The sequence below is a fragment of the Andrena cerasifolii genome, chromosome 16 (genome assembly GCF_050908995.1).
Source record: "Andrena cerasifolii isolate SP2316 chromosome 16, iyAndCera1_principal, whole genome shotgun sequence".
Classification (NCBI taxonomy): Eukaryota; Metazoa; Arthropoda; class Insecta; order Hymenoptera; family Andrenidae; genus Andrena; species Andrena cerasifolii.
In genome coordinates, this window is record NC_135133.1 from 2,036,515 (window position 1) to 2,050,373 (window position 13,859).

The following is a 13,859-nucleotide window of genomic DNA, read 5'->3' on the forward strand; positions in this document are numbered from 1 at the left end:
TTTTCAGGGAATATTTTTAATGAAATGGAACCATATTAGGGGGTGAGAGCAAAAGAAATCGCATGTTGAAAAGAAGAACCACCCTGGTGCATTACTTTTGTGTCTTTTGCACTGAATGATCTTCCTAGGACTTATTTCCTTCCATTTCTTCTACTGAACTTCTGCAAATCTCATTGTTGTTTAGTATACCTATACGAACTATTTTCTCATAAACTATTAGGGTTAGAAATGAAACTCTGATTATTCTACATAAGTGAAGACTATTATTTAATACATCGGCCATCACTTGCGTTATTCAAGCTTTCACTTTGTGAAGTGGAATACTATATAATCTACACTTTAAATAGCTCTTTCAAATAAGGGTTTGGGCAGGTAACTGCGTAAGCAAATCACTATAGAAATATAAAGTGAAAACAGAGTAGGTTAAAATTAGGGGACAAACGTAACGGCGTCATGAAAGTAACACGCCTTCTCCCGCCTTCCACAAAAGTTTCCAAAACGTTTGCTTTGCATAGTTACGCGTGTTTAGTGTTTCTTTCGCTTCACGGAGTTACGCTGAGCAATACGACGATTCGTATACCGTGGGCAAGCTGATTTCGTTATTTCGATCATTCAGGTAAGTGTCTCCTCTGCTGTTTTTTTTTTTTGATAATATTCATAGTGAAATTATAGACATTGATCCAATTATTTGTTAGAGCGTTCTTAGATAATGTTTTTATAAGTTCCTGTATTTGATTTCAATAAGTCTTGTATAGTTTGTACGTTATAACAGTTCTATGCTGAAAAACATGGCTGGCGACAAAAGTAACTCGTCACTACGGGGACGAAAGTAACATGTTTCTATAAGTTTAAAGATGCTTCCCTATGTCCCAAAAGAGTTGACTCCAATATTAACAATAGCTTTAAAAAAAATCATAAACATTAGTTACTTTTGGGGCCGTTACACGAGATTCCATATTAAATCAAATACACAGTATCCAAGAAATGTTTGAATAAATAATCCTATTTTGCTTTGGAAGAAGTATTTTTACTTAATTCCCCTCAAAATAATTAGTATTACTTTCGTCCCCATGGTATGTTCCTTTCGTCCTACCCCTGCAGGACAAAAGTAACAATGACAGTCACTGCGGAAAATTGCCATAACTCTTTGACTACTTATCATGGAAGGCTTAATTTGTGGTCAAAGGATAGACCAAGAAACACACTATCTTAAGGCATAATTTTCGATTTTATATCTGTAAGAGGTAATTGGCAGCTAGGCCAAATGTAAAAAGTGTTACGTTCGTCTCCGCTCTCCCCTATATTTGGAGTAAAATAGTTGAGGAGTTGAAATGGTAAACGACGTTAGTGCCAGCAGTTAACATTTTCAGTACAAACAAAAAACGCTTGGCTGTTCATTTTGTCGGTTACTTCAACACTCGTTTATCTCAACTTGGTCGTTTTAGCTATGAACTTTCAGTGCTTACAACCCTTACGGATTTAGAGGGCCGTGCAGATTGCTGGCACTTTCATTGTTTTTCACCACAGTTGGCACATACGAGTTTAGCTCTATCTTGCGATAGTCCTAACAGTTATAATAAATTATTCCAGCACTCATAACTTTTGCCACCGTATTCCGCATGGAATTCACATCTGTTTCCACTAAAAAATTATTTTTTATTTTTTGTTCAAAATAGCGTCATTCACTTCTGCACATTCACCGATTCCTTCTGCAATATCAATTCGTATGTACATCTGACTGTTTCGATTATGTTGTCAACGTACAATGGACGAAAACTCCTTTCATTCCCTCAAATAAGCACAAGGCAAGTCAAAAGCTTTTAATGAATAAAAAGAATGTGGTCTATAATTCGAAAACTGTTGTTTCTCGAACCATGACAGTGCACACTTTTTAATGAATTTTAAAGCGGCTTGTACAGATCTATAAGTTCGTGCCACGCATTCATGAACCATCCGATATAAATCGAACAGCCTTCCTTACGTAACAACTACTTCCTACATCGTTTCATGCTGCAAGACGTCGATTCATCGAATCCTGCGAACGAAACCGTGAAAGGTCGTTTTTTATAAACTTAATCCACGCCTGTTATGCGCCCATTACTAACTGTTTCCTTTTCTAATTCAGTTATTCGTGGCAAGTGATCCGTGACACCTAAGCGGCGGCGACTCACCGCGTACCTCGACTTTATTGTGTTGCCACGAATGAAAAATCACCGCAAGAATTCGATCCCGGCCAAAGGCCGCAGCTATTCTACAACAATGGTAGCGTTTTAAAAACTTACTCGAAAAAATTAAACCTCCTTGGACGCACACATTCTACGCCGATCCTTGTTCCTGCAACAGACGAAAAATCGATTAAGGTTCCATTCAGATTTTCACTATAAGATCATGAACGAAAAGAAATGGTGTGGGATTGATTAAATTAGAAACGAGATATTATTTTTGTAATAATATTATTGTATTATTTTTGTAATAACTATGTAGGGGGTGATTATAGTATAAATTATAAGAGCTTGTTTTACACGAGAAAGACACTTTCCTGGCAACTGGTGTAGGGAAGATCGAGGTAAGATGGGCACTGTTATTTGTTGTATCTGTTGGTAACACAGGTCGATTTTCTTTGGTACACGATCTATGCACGAGTCCGTAATACAGTTTAGTATGATAATGTAGACAAAAGACTAGGCTATTGAAAGTTCTAACGGAATCACGATTTGACACGTGTAACTTATAAGAATTTGACATAAAATATTAGCGAATAGAAGTTTATATAAAGGTAAGTTTTTCATGGGCGATTAATTTCGGCATTTATACAAGTGCAGGATGAATATCACATAGTGGTTTAAAAGAAATTTTATGTCTTTATTTTATTTTGATATTATTTATCTACAAAATCTACATGCGGTAAAATGACAGGGGTAAGATGGTGCACTTGTCATCTTACTATGTAATGATTCATTCGTATGATAATTTATGTATTTTACAGTTATTTTTTAATATAATTTTGCAATGCCATGAAATTACATTAAAAAATCAAGCAGACGAGTTTGATCACAAGATGCTTTGTTAGCTGCATTACACGATATACAAGAAGAGGAATCTTGTGCTAATGTTTCATTAAAGTACAATACTCCATAAACTACCTTAAGGGGACTAGGCAGTCAGATCGCTCGAAAATCAAGTATATTTTGCGAATTAATTACAAGGAGATGAATACAAATTGTGGCTAGTATTTTGGGGCAATGTTTGTTAATACTATAAACAGTAAAAAAAAAATTATTTGAATAATATATACATATGTATGACAGCGCTATAGTTGCCTGATACATAGGTGTTTTTTTCCGGAGCCGCTGTAATTTTGCAGTGATTCTAACTAGGCCGTAAGAAATTGAATTGTGAAATATTCTCTGAAATTGATACTTTGCCCTGACCCCCCTTCTGCCCTGAACCTATTGAAAAAGAAAAAAAAGAAAAATTAGAAAAACTGTAAAACGGCAAATTTTAAAGAAACTTGATTTTTCGCCAGGGAAAAGAGCCATTTTCTTTTTTTTTTGTCAAAACAGAAGTTTTCACAGACTTACGCGTAGGTTCAGGTCGTAACTAGACATGTTTCACATATGTTAATTTGTTTCAAATTGACTTGTACCACCGTTTTTTCGCAATCACTGCAAAACGAAGAGGAAATATGATTCCGAGAAAAACGCGTTTAAAGTTTCGAAATAGGAATTAGTCTACCTGCGCGCGCGCAGAAACGGTTTATGACGCGCTCGACCTTTTCGGCTGTAAAATCCTTAATTTTGCGAATTTTAACATAAACCAAACGGCATTTTACTCAGGAAGGGTGGTACTTTCGAAAAAGACAACAACAAAAAATCGAGTTTCTGACTGCCTAGTTCCCTTAAGAAGAAACATGAAGAACTTCAGTGCTGCCTGGGATTTACCTGACCTGAGCATGCTGGATGATTTAGTATGTGAACCATCATACACAGTAGTCGAGTAAGATGGCCAATTTACTCACAAATTAGGTTTTAATTTTAAACCAAAGATAACAGTAAAATTATGTTTGTTTACATACATATTTTTACTTCTAAAGCATGTAAGATTGTTTCGCTAAAATACTGTCTTTTTTTATAAGAAATAAAAAGTTATACGTATTTTCGCTTAGTATGGCCATCTTACCCCCGATCTCCCCTACAGGTAAACCAATTTCCTCTATTTTTTTATCGTTTACAACCTTATGAATTTTGTGCTGAATTCAAAATACTAACAGCCTTCAAGATATTCGTGCATTTGCAACCTCTCAAAATATAACAAGAAGCACACAACAGAAGTCTGCTTCTAACCTCAATGTTTCCTCTATTTGCGAGCCCCTGGAACCCTCTTTTGAACGCCACAACTCTAGGACAATGAACGAAAATCCTCGAACTTCTAAAAATCGCAATTGCACTTTGTAGATCAACATAATAATGATGTGAAAGCTGCAGGGTAGAGGGAAAGCTAGCAGCACCCTTCGTACACTTGTCCGCTAGTTAAGAGTCTGTGTAGGGTATTTTCCAACATATTTTTTGAATATTAATACTTTAACCCTGCCGTGATCTTCAGTTCAGCCACACATTTAACACACAACAATATCTCGTTTCTTATATTTTTCTCAGGATTAGAAGAGACCTAAAAAAAAATTAAAACGCCACTGGGTCGAAAATACCCCGAGGGCTATAGGAGGGTTAAATAAATGGGAACACGAGTGGGTCAAAACAGACCGGGGGCCGTTGCAGGCTTAGCATCCCCATGTAACTATGACTGGGAACACATTCAGTGTTTGCTATCGCCAGAAACACAATCATTCACACAAATTGTTCATACTTTTTATATTAAAATGATGGATCAAGTGATCGAAATCCAGGCATCAAGCAGCAAGATCAAGCCAGTGACTTTCACAATTAGTTATTCTTCTTCATTTACGTGGACGAACCTGTGCTTCACTGTACTGTCTTTCCATGTCACTCGAGTGGACCGTAAGTTAGCCACAATATCTGTGGAAGGCCCGCCACGCAGAAAGAACCACCCTGTTCCCATCCGCAGCCGCGATCCACGGCGAAGATCGCGCCCGGAACATCGAGTGGCGCGCGTATCGCGCTGATTTATTGTCAGCTGAAATCTGTCCGAGTGATCTGGCGCGGTGCATTATGCATTTGCACGCAGTTTCGCGGATACTATCGCGAGAAATAGGGAAACAGGGGAACGTAGCGGCTGGAGAGGCTGTATCTCGTCGAGGGGGGTATCCCGTTAGGGAACGTAGCCCGATATGGAACGATTTGGTGGAACAGGGGAACACGAGGCGTTGCTGCTTCCTCGTGTTACACATTTCAGGCAATGCTTCAACCTCGGACAAGCTCACAGTATCGCTATATTATCGCCAGTTCGCCTGGTGTGCTTTTGACCGTTTAGTGATGAGACTGGTGCAGTGTTTTCTCAGGAATCCCAAGCCAGTCGGTGTTCAAACACCTATTCCAAGAGATTAAAACGTACCTGACGTCGATATTTCAGATTCACACATGCTGAAGTGATTACTAGTTGGAAGTGATAATGTCGATGCTATCAGTAAGGGGATCAGGTGTGTCAACCCTCGGCTGGCGGTGTCTAGGTCTTCCTCGACCAATTGTGACGCCACGAAGGGTACTTGTATTGCAGAAAAATTCAGAAATCGAACAAATGAATTGTTTTGATAAAAGGACTGCCTAAGATGCGCATAGTAGGACACTTTCCAAGGCTGCAGATTTGAGGTTCTTAAATTCTTTCTTAAAAATGTATGCTGGTTTTGTAGGGATTTGGGGATCTAACAAGGAGAGTATTTTAGGTGTCCGCCTCGGATCATTTTGATTTTTGGATATGTTATAGAGGACCGAAAAATAAGAAATACGTGTTTTTTTATTTTTCCCTGTTTTCATATTTGGGGGGTGAAAACTGCGTTCAAAGTTAGGGGTGAAAAATCATTTTTGTGGAATATCTCGAGAACTATTAGAGATAGGGGAATAGTGTCAATGGACGAATTTTGTGTCTTTGAATGCGAAATATTACTGACTCGCCAGATTTTCAAAAATCCACAAAAATGATTTTTCAACCCTAACTTTGAACGCAGTTTTCACTCCACAAATATGAAAACGGGGAAAAATAAAAAAACACGTATTTCTTATTTTTCGATCCTCTATAACATATCCAAAAATCAAAATGATCGGAGGCGGACACCTAAAATACTCTCCTTGTAAGTGCAAAAATAACCTCAGTTTTGCACCATCACTTACAGCTTTTTCACAACTTGCTTTGACGTTTTTATGTTGTAATTTAAGCCACGAGTAGCCAGTTAATAGTGGCAAATTAGTGAAGTCACAACTAGCTGATATGGGTTGGCTATTCAATATAAACTGATAGAAATTTCTATAATAAGTTCTACTACTTACTAGCACCAACCGCTGTGGCAACCCTAAAGCCTTCCATAGTGTTTTTGTCGAAATTGTGTTTTTCGAATTCAACACTTAAAAATATATTAAAGCAGTTAAAATATTTAAAGAAGTTTTTTTCATCGCAGCCCTGTGCTATCAAAACCTTTCCTCACTCTCGTTTCTCTACCTAATTACAATGGTGATTTTGTATTTCTTTCATCAAGATCTGCAATATGAAAGAACGAAGTCGATTCGGTGACTTCGAAAATACAATTTCTAAAGTTAATTTTTATTTATATTTCTAACCGTTAGCGACTGATATTTCAGGATTCGTTTATATTCATCAAACCCAACATTTTTAACCTGCTTTCGTTAAAAAATCGCTATTCCAAAACGCGTTTCGACACTTCATCACTTTGAGTGACGCGGCGTGTTTTCACGCCCAGGTGTTTACTCTCTGTGCATGGTTTTAGCGTATTTTCACGTCGATATTTTTTAAAAAAGATCGGAAGTATTGTCGCACAGTCTGACTAACAAGGGAACATCCCGAACCTGGAAATTCAAAAAATTCTGAAGCTTCGTGAATATATAGGGAATTTCCCTCCGATTAGAATGCAATTTTTGTCTGATGCCCAAATTCACTATAAGGGGGTGTAATTGATCCCTGAAAGTCCGGTTATTTTCCGATTTTTCTGTTATAACTCGTGAACTGTAAAATAATTGTTTACCAAATGATATATATAATTAAAAGAAGTAACTTTTGTCTCGAAATTTTTTTTCTATCTCTTACATTTCGCGAGTTATAACACAAAATCGGAAAATAGCCGAATTTTCGGGGATTAATTTCACGCCCTTCGAGTGAATTTGGGCAGCAAACAGAAATTGCGTTGTAATCAGGAGGAAATCCCCTACATATTCACAAAGTTTCAGAATTTTTTGAATTTTCGGGTTCGGGATCTTCCCTTGTAAGGTTGTATTTGGACTCATTTTCATCGAAAATGCTTATCCTGAATAATTATTGACAGAAGCGATCGCTCGAGGAAAATCCTGATCGACCTGAAGAGGCATTCTTTTAAACATTGGCCTAATCAAAATTTTAAAAGACTCAGAACCCACCAGAAAGGGCATTCTAACCTAAGGTGACCATTCGTCCCCGATTTCTGGAAGACGATTTGTGTCCTCGGTATTTTTTTGTAATTTAAGGAAAATTTGCCCCCGATTTTCCGTAATATTCCCCGATTCTGTATTTCTTTTTCAAAGTTACAAAATAATCACTGTGAAACCGAAGCCACGAGTTTGCTATTCAAATTCTACTAATTTCGCAACAGCGTAACCGACTCTGCGAGGAGTTGTGGTGGTCCTTAAAAAAATATCTCATGTCCCCGCAAACCCCAAGAAAAAAATGGTCATCTTATTCTAACCACTGTGGACACTCTTTCGGGATAACGATCAATGCAACGGCATTGCGGGCCTAGAAAACTGGCAAGGCCCTTCAGTTTCCCAAAATATTCCTAATTCTACGACGAAATTAATAAATATTGTTGCTGCGCACGAAATTGCCGAATCGTGTAGGGAAGTTTGAATGAATATATCCTGTGCTTCGTAACTGTTTTAGTTATTTAATTTTTTTAATTTCTGTGACCATATCTGGATCTGCAAGCCAGCGTTAGCAATTGTTATTGCATCCCCACCATAAACACAGAGACTTTTACGCTATCCGCGATGGGGAATTTCATACGCACCAACCCAGTACCTGAAAAGCAGTATTCCTCAGCGTCGCTTTTTACGCCCGATCGTGGGCGAATAGAACGGACGTGGCACGTGAAACTCGAGCAGAGAGAAGGACGAAACTTTATCAGGGGCGCGGCAAGCTGTACGTGTTCGCGCCCCGACGGGCTGCTTTGCATTCGGTCCCGTTAAAAGACAACCAGGAGATCCTTTCGCTCCTGGACAAATTTAAATTGCACTGGCCGCGTATAAAGCTGAACGTACGGCTAGAGCGTGCTACCACGATGGGATCCCTGGGATTCCAGCACCTAGAAAGTGGAGTAGACGCTGGACGGTAGATCCGTGAGGAATTCGTATCTCCTTTCTAGCTGCGGCGCTTTTTTATTGGGTCATCTGGCAAGTAAGTCGGTTTTTCTGGGGACTGAGTTTGTAACATTGGGAGTAACCAGCTGCGTTATTTATCTGTTTGCCGGGAATATCAGTTTCTGAAGGGATCCTCAGATAATGAATAATTTATTTGTGGTGGGCGTTTAAAATGGAAGTGGCGAAGGAATGTATTTAGTATTTAATGTTATATGAGTTTGAGAAGGAAAACGACGCAACTGTAGTGGTGGAAAAGTATTTGTCGGGGGTATAGAGAGATTGTTAGTGTAAATCAGGGTCATAGGTGGTTTGAGGGATGAATTCAGGAGAGGAAGTTGAAATTCTAACTGAAGAATTTTTTTAAACATGTTCAAGAGGATTTTGAAAAAGAATAGATAGGAAGTAAAAGCTTCGTAGATGTGAAAGGATTGCAAGGAGAACATTGTTCGCGTGTTTAAAGATGGTCAGGTTTAGGTACTTGGGGCTAGGGAGATGTTAGTACGTTTGAAGTCTGTTGAATACCTTGATGTTGTTCTAGTAAATCTTTCAACATTATTATTATTATTATTATTATTATCATTATTATTATTATAATAATAATAATTATTATTATTATTATTATTATTATTATTATTATTATTATTATTATTATTATTATTATTATTATTATTATTATTATTATTATTATTATTATTATTATTATTATTATTATTATTATTATTATTATTATTATAAACGGGTAATCACCCTTTGGTTACGTACAGAGTACCTGTAGGAAAAACAAAATTATAAGGTACAGCCAGTGTTTCGAAACGTATCAATAATTTGGTTTTTAGAGGAGATAGGTGAGTTGTTCAAGGAAAAGTCTATCTGATGACTGACATTATTGGCCAGTTTACATAGACGATCGATGGTGTTGCGTTCCCCGAAGCCAATGGCGTGCTTGCTTACTAGGGCGGAGCGCAAAATTTAAATTTAAATTTTCAGTTGGCCTGAGTGCGGGATAGTTGTCTTTTGATTAACCAAACACAAGTGTAAAAAAATTTTGGAAAAATATTCATGTCTGCAGGTTCCTTTTTCTCCTAAAATGATTATATGATTGTTTAGGAGGAAAAGGAACCTGCAGACATGAATATTTTTCCAATTTTTTTACAGTTGTTTTTGGTTAATCAAAAGACAGCTATCCCGCACCCATGCCAACTGAAAATTCAAATTTAAATTTTCGCCTATATAGTATCGCTCCGCCCTATTGCTTACGATTACATAGAATAGTATTTTCTGAATATTTCTGGTGGAGCATTAAACTTGAAGAGTTGTAAAATGTCCGAGCAAACAATGAGATTGTTCAAAATTTTTTAGACAAACGTTAAATTTCTTAAAATTTCGAATACATTGGTAAACTTCATTCGCTGAATATGCAAATAATCTCTCTGCTTCTATTCGAGGGGGGAATCCTATTCTTTTGGCTAAAAACATAGCAAAATTGGGGATTTTTAAAAAAAAAAACCAGCGATTCGATTCATCTGAAATTTGGACCATGTTTTGACGCATCTTTGAAGAAGTTGTAGTTTTTTTTTTATTATTTTTTAACCATAAATATAATAGTTATGCACGAGCATCGGTAAGATGAAAATGCGTGTTCAGGACACACTGGAAGATCTTGCAAGGACGTTCAGTACTAGTTCGTCGCTAAGAGTTCACCGTTCCGTGGTTCGAAACTATCGAACTCTGTATAAAAGCGAAAAGAGAAGGTTTAAAACGCATTTGCAAATATCTGACGAGGGAACTTCGATAACCCGAAAATTCCGATTTTTTTTATACTCTGCAGGTTTGTGGAGGACTTCAATAGAAGTATCATACAACTTTTTCTACGCTACGTTTTGGTTCTACAGGGTGAAAACATCCCCGACAGGTTAATGTGTATTGTCCTGTACATCTAGAAAATTTAATGGTCTTTTATGCTGCACAAAACAATACAAGCAAATCGTTCAAAATTTGCAGTTTAAACAAAAAAAAAACGTTCCCCACCAGTGTACACATTAGTAACATCTACTCAAACAATCCCATTGTGAATGCAATGTAGGTAACGTCAAAAACCTTACTACTCCATCATCCATAACTAAACTAACGATAAACAACTAATATCCATAAACGATTAACGTTAACCACACCTAAACTGAACTCAACATAATCACAATTCCTATAAGAGTAATCCCCGCTCTCTCCCTTCCCCTCCGTCCTCAACCCCCTTCTTTGAATAGAAGATCACACATTCACAGGTCGGAGGAGCTTTCCTAAAAATTTCCAACCCACGCGCAGACCGTTTGAAACTTATGTTCGTCCTCCTCGATCGACTTCCCCCGCAGACTATCAGCTTCGAGCCACTTTAGATCGTGGGCATTAGAAATTTCTCGGCCGATCGTTGGAAAACGGACATTAACGTGACCTCGCCAATTTCCGTGCAACACCCCTCGACTGAAGGGGAGGGGGGGGGGGATACTCGTTAGAAATTCACGAAGCCACGAACACGCTGGAGGACTTTATCCCCGAGCTTTGGCAGAATTTGCATCGCGTCCCGTTAGAGGACAGCGATCCCAGATGCGGCGGGCCGACATAGTGCAACGCCTACAACGAGACACGGTAATCCTCTCCTCTCGATGTACGCACGTCGTATCAGCTGCAACGAGGGAAAGAGAAGGACGAGCGAGGGGTGGGGGAAATCGTTCCCCATACGAGTATGGAAATTGCGGTGGATGAAGTGCATCCAGGTTGCGCGTTGGGTACGTGTGCGTGACGATGCACGTGGCGGTGCACGCGTCCGAGAACGGAGGTGCAGCGAGTGCCGCGATTTCGATTAGAAAACGAGGGGATGTGGGGAAGGGTTTGCGTTTGAATATGCTTGAAAGGGGGGAAGGTCAATTTTGAGGGGATGGGAGATTGGATTGTATCTTATGCTTTTCAGTGTAGTTCCTTGTAGTTCGTTTGTGTTAAGTTCCGATGCTTTTGGGACAGATAAGTTTCGTATGGTTCGTTGAAAGGAGGATTGGCGTACGATGTGTTGAGGATTTATTACATTTTCGTGTTGCGTTGTGTCGTATAGTGCTCGACAATATTTTTTGCCGAATATATGATTACGTGTACAATAATTGAAACATAAATTCCCAAGAAAAGGCATATACAATCTACTTAAAAATTGTGTAAGACGTAAATAAAGCACAGAAAATAATTTGAATACACGAAATCTAGATACAACTTTTGAAAACTTATAACGAGGGATAATTTATTGCGACACATTTTTTTGACGATAAAGTCGCTTTGAATAGTCACTTGTTTACTGATTCTTACATTTGAAACAATAAGCCATTTTTTCTAACTAATAATTGATAATTTAAAACGATGCCATTTATGTATCAGATGATATACTATTTACATTACAGGAATTTCGTTAACTTCTCGACCAATCGACAAGAAATAGTGTTCACCACTATAGGACAGATACTTTTTTTGGCACTTTTGTAAAATGTGAAGAGTAACAGAAGCAGCATGATCTAGTGAGAGTGGAGTTAGTGATATAGAATGAGAGAATTTGGAAATTTGTGCACGTACGTACGTAGAGTAATAAATGTTGGCTTTTGTTTTGGCTATTAGTGTGTCATAACTTATATTATGATTTACGTGAAATAGTGATTGTTAATTGTGTATAATTGATTATAAATATTTTCATATTAATATTGAAGAGAAGAAAGACTGATAGGTAATTGTAAGTATTGGCAATAACTGTTTATAAGATTAATTGATGTATCGAAACGTCTTAATTTACAGGGATTTCGTTTAATTTTTAATTTTAATATAATTTCTAAGTTTTCAATTTGATTATTAAGCATGCTGACCAACAAAATTATTTGTAAACCTCCCAGAATTGTCATTTCTCCTAAAAAATTCAATATAGCGAAATCGGCACCTCTACGCAGAAAAGTACTTACTTCACGTTAGATTTTACCAACATCGTAGTTTTAACAAAATGGATACGAATTCAGAAGTCATGTTCAATGGAAACTGTGTGTTAAAGTGATTTAAACAAACATCTGTAGACGGCCACCTTATGGAAATCAAAAATCAGTTTAGCTTCTTTTCTATCCAATTCGGAAATAGAAGTCACCCTAAACGACATCAATACGCATACTCAACCCAGTCATGCAAAGGTTTCAGTGGCGGATTTAAGAAAAAAGGCCCAGGTGGCAAACGTTCTGAGGGGCCCATTTTTTCGGGAAAATGAAGAGGTAGATTACCAAAACCGGGCTAAGGGTAGTAGTACTGCAAAAATATAGTTTGGATAAAATCAAAATTTTTTACGGATGGGGCCCTAGGGGCCCTTCTGGAGGGGCCCATGTTTCCAGGAAAATGAAGAGGTAGTTTACTAAAAACAGTCTCAGTGTAGTAGTACAGAAAAAAATATAATTTGGATAAAATCATAATTTTTTTAAGGATGGGGCCCCGTGGGGCCCTGGGGCAACTGCTCATCGGCCGCCCTGTTAAATCCGCCACTAAAAGGTTTCCTTGAATATTATAAAGAAAATAACAACTATAAGAATTAATAAGCTCAAAAACCTAACAATCAACACCACATTCATTACCCCAATAAGAAATCCATAAAAATCCACAAAAACTCCTCTATGCTACTATGAAACTCAACTCTCCAAACGAAATCTGAAATCCAAGCAGTCCACCCCGTAACGCCAACGATCCTCCAACCAAAATCTTGCCCTTCTCAGAAAACCTCCCTTACAATTACTAACCCACAATTCTCTTAGGGGTGGATTTGGAGATTTGTGGCTAGCAATATTTGCCGCTCTTCCCGTGAAATATCATCAGATATTTTAATTTAAGAGAATCGAGACAATTTTAAAAGTAATTCAATACGACAACTCACATATGAGTTATTACTAATTTGCTACATGAAAAAAAGTGAATTATTTTTAAAGTTGCCTTAAGTCTCTGTGTTTAAACAATTTTCAATTTCTTTCGCTCAAAATTTGCCGCCCTCGGCTTCAGCCTTCATACAAATCCGCCCCTGATCCCTCCTCATCACGCTGAAATCACTCCCATCCAAGTATCCCATAAAAGTCTCTGAAATACCTGCGAAGTCCACAAGGGAACCTAGCATATCGAAACACTCGAGCCATTTCCCTGAAACAGGTCGCGGAACGTGCATGGTTCTCCAAGTGGCGCGCATCGCTCCCCCCATAAATCATCGGCTCGCGGCGGAGCAGTTTTTTCTCCGGCCCCAGACACGGTCATGCAAAAAACTAATCCGTCGGTTTGCACCTT

General features: G+C 38.0%; 1 protein-coding gene across 2 annotated transcripts in view; it reads right to left on the reverse strand.

The window, feature by feature from the left end:
- The window catches only part of LOC143377874 (uncharacterized), a 247,871-nt gene that overhangs the window by 61,055 nt on the left and 172,957 nt on the right, over nt 1-13,859 (reverse strand). For both annotated transcript variants that reach the window (XM_076829670.1, XM_076829673.1), the window contains one exon: nt 2,283-2,334. The gene's annotated coding sequence lies outside the window, so the exon portion shown is untranslated. The remainder of the gene's footprint in view (nt 1-2,282; nt 2,335-13,859) is intronic.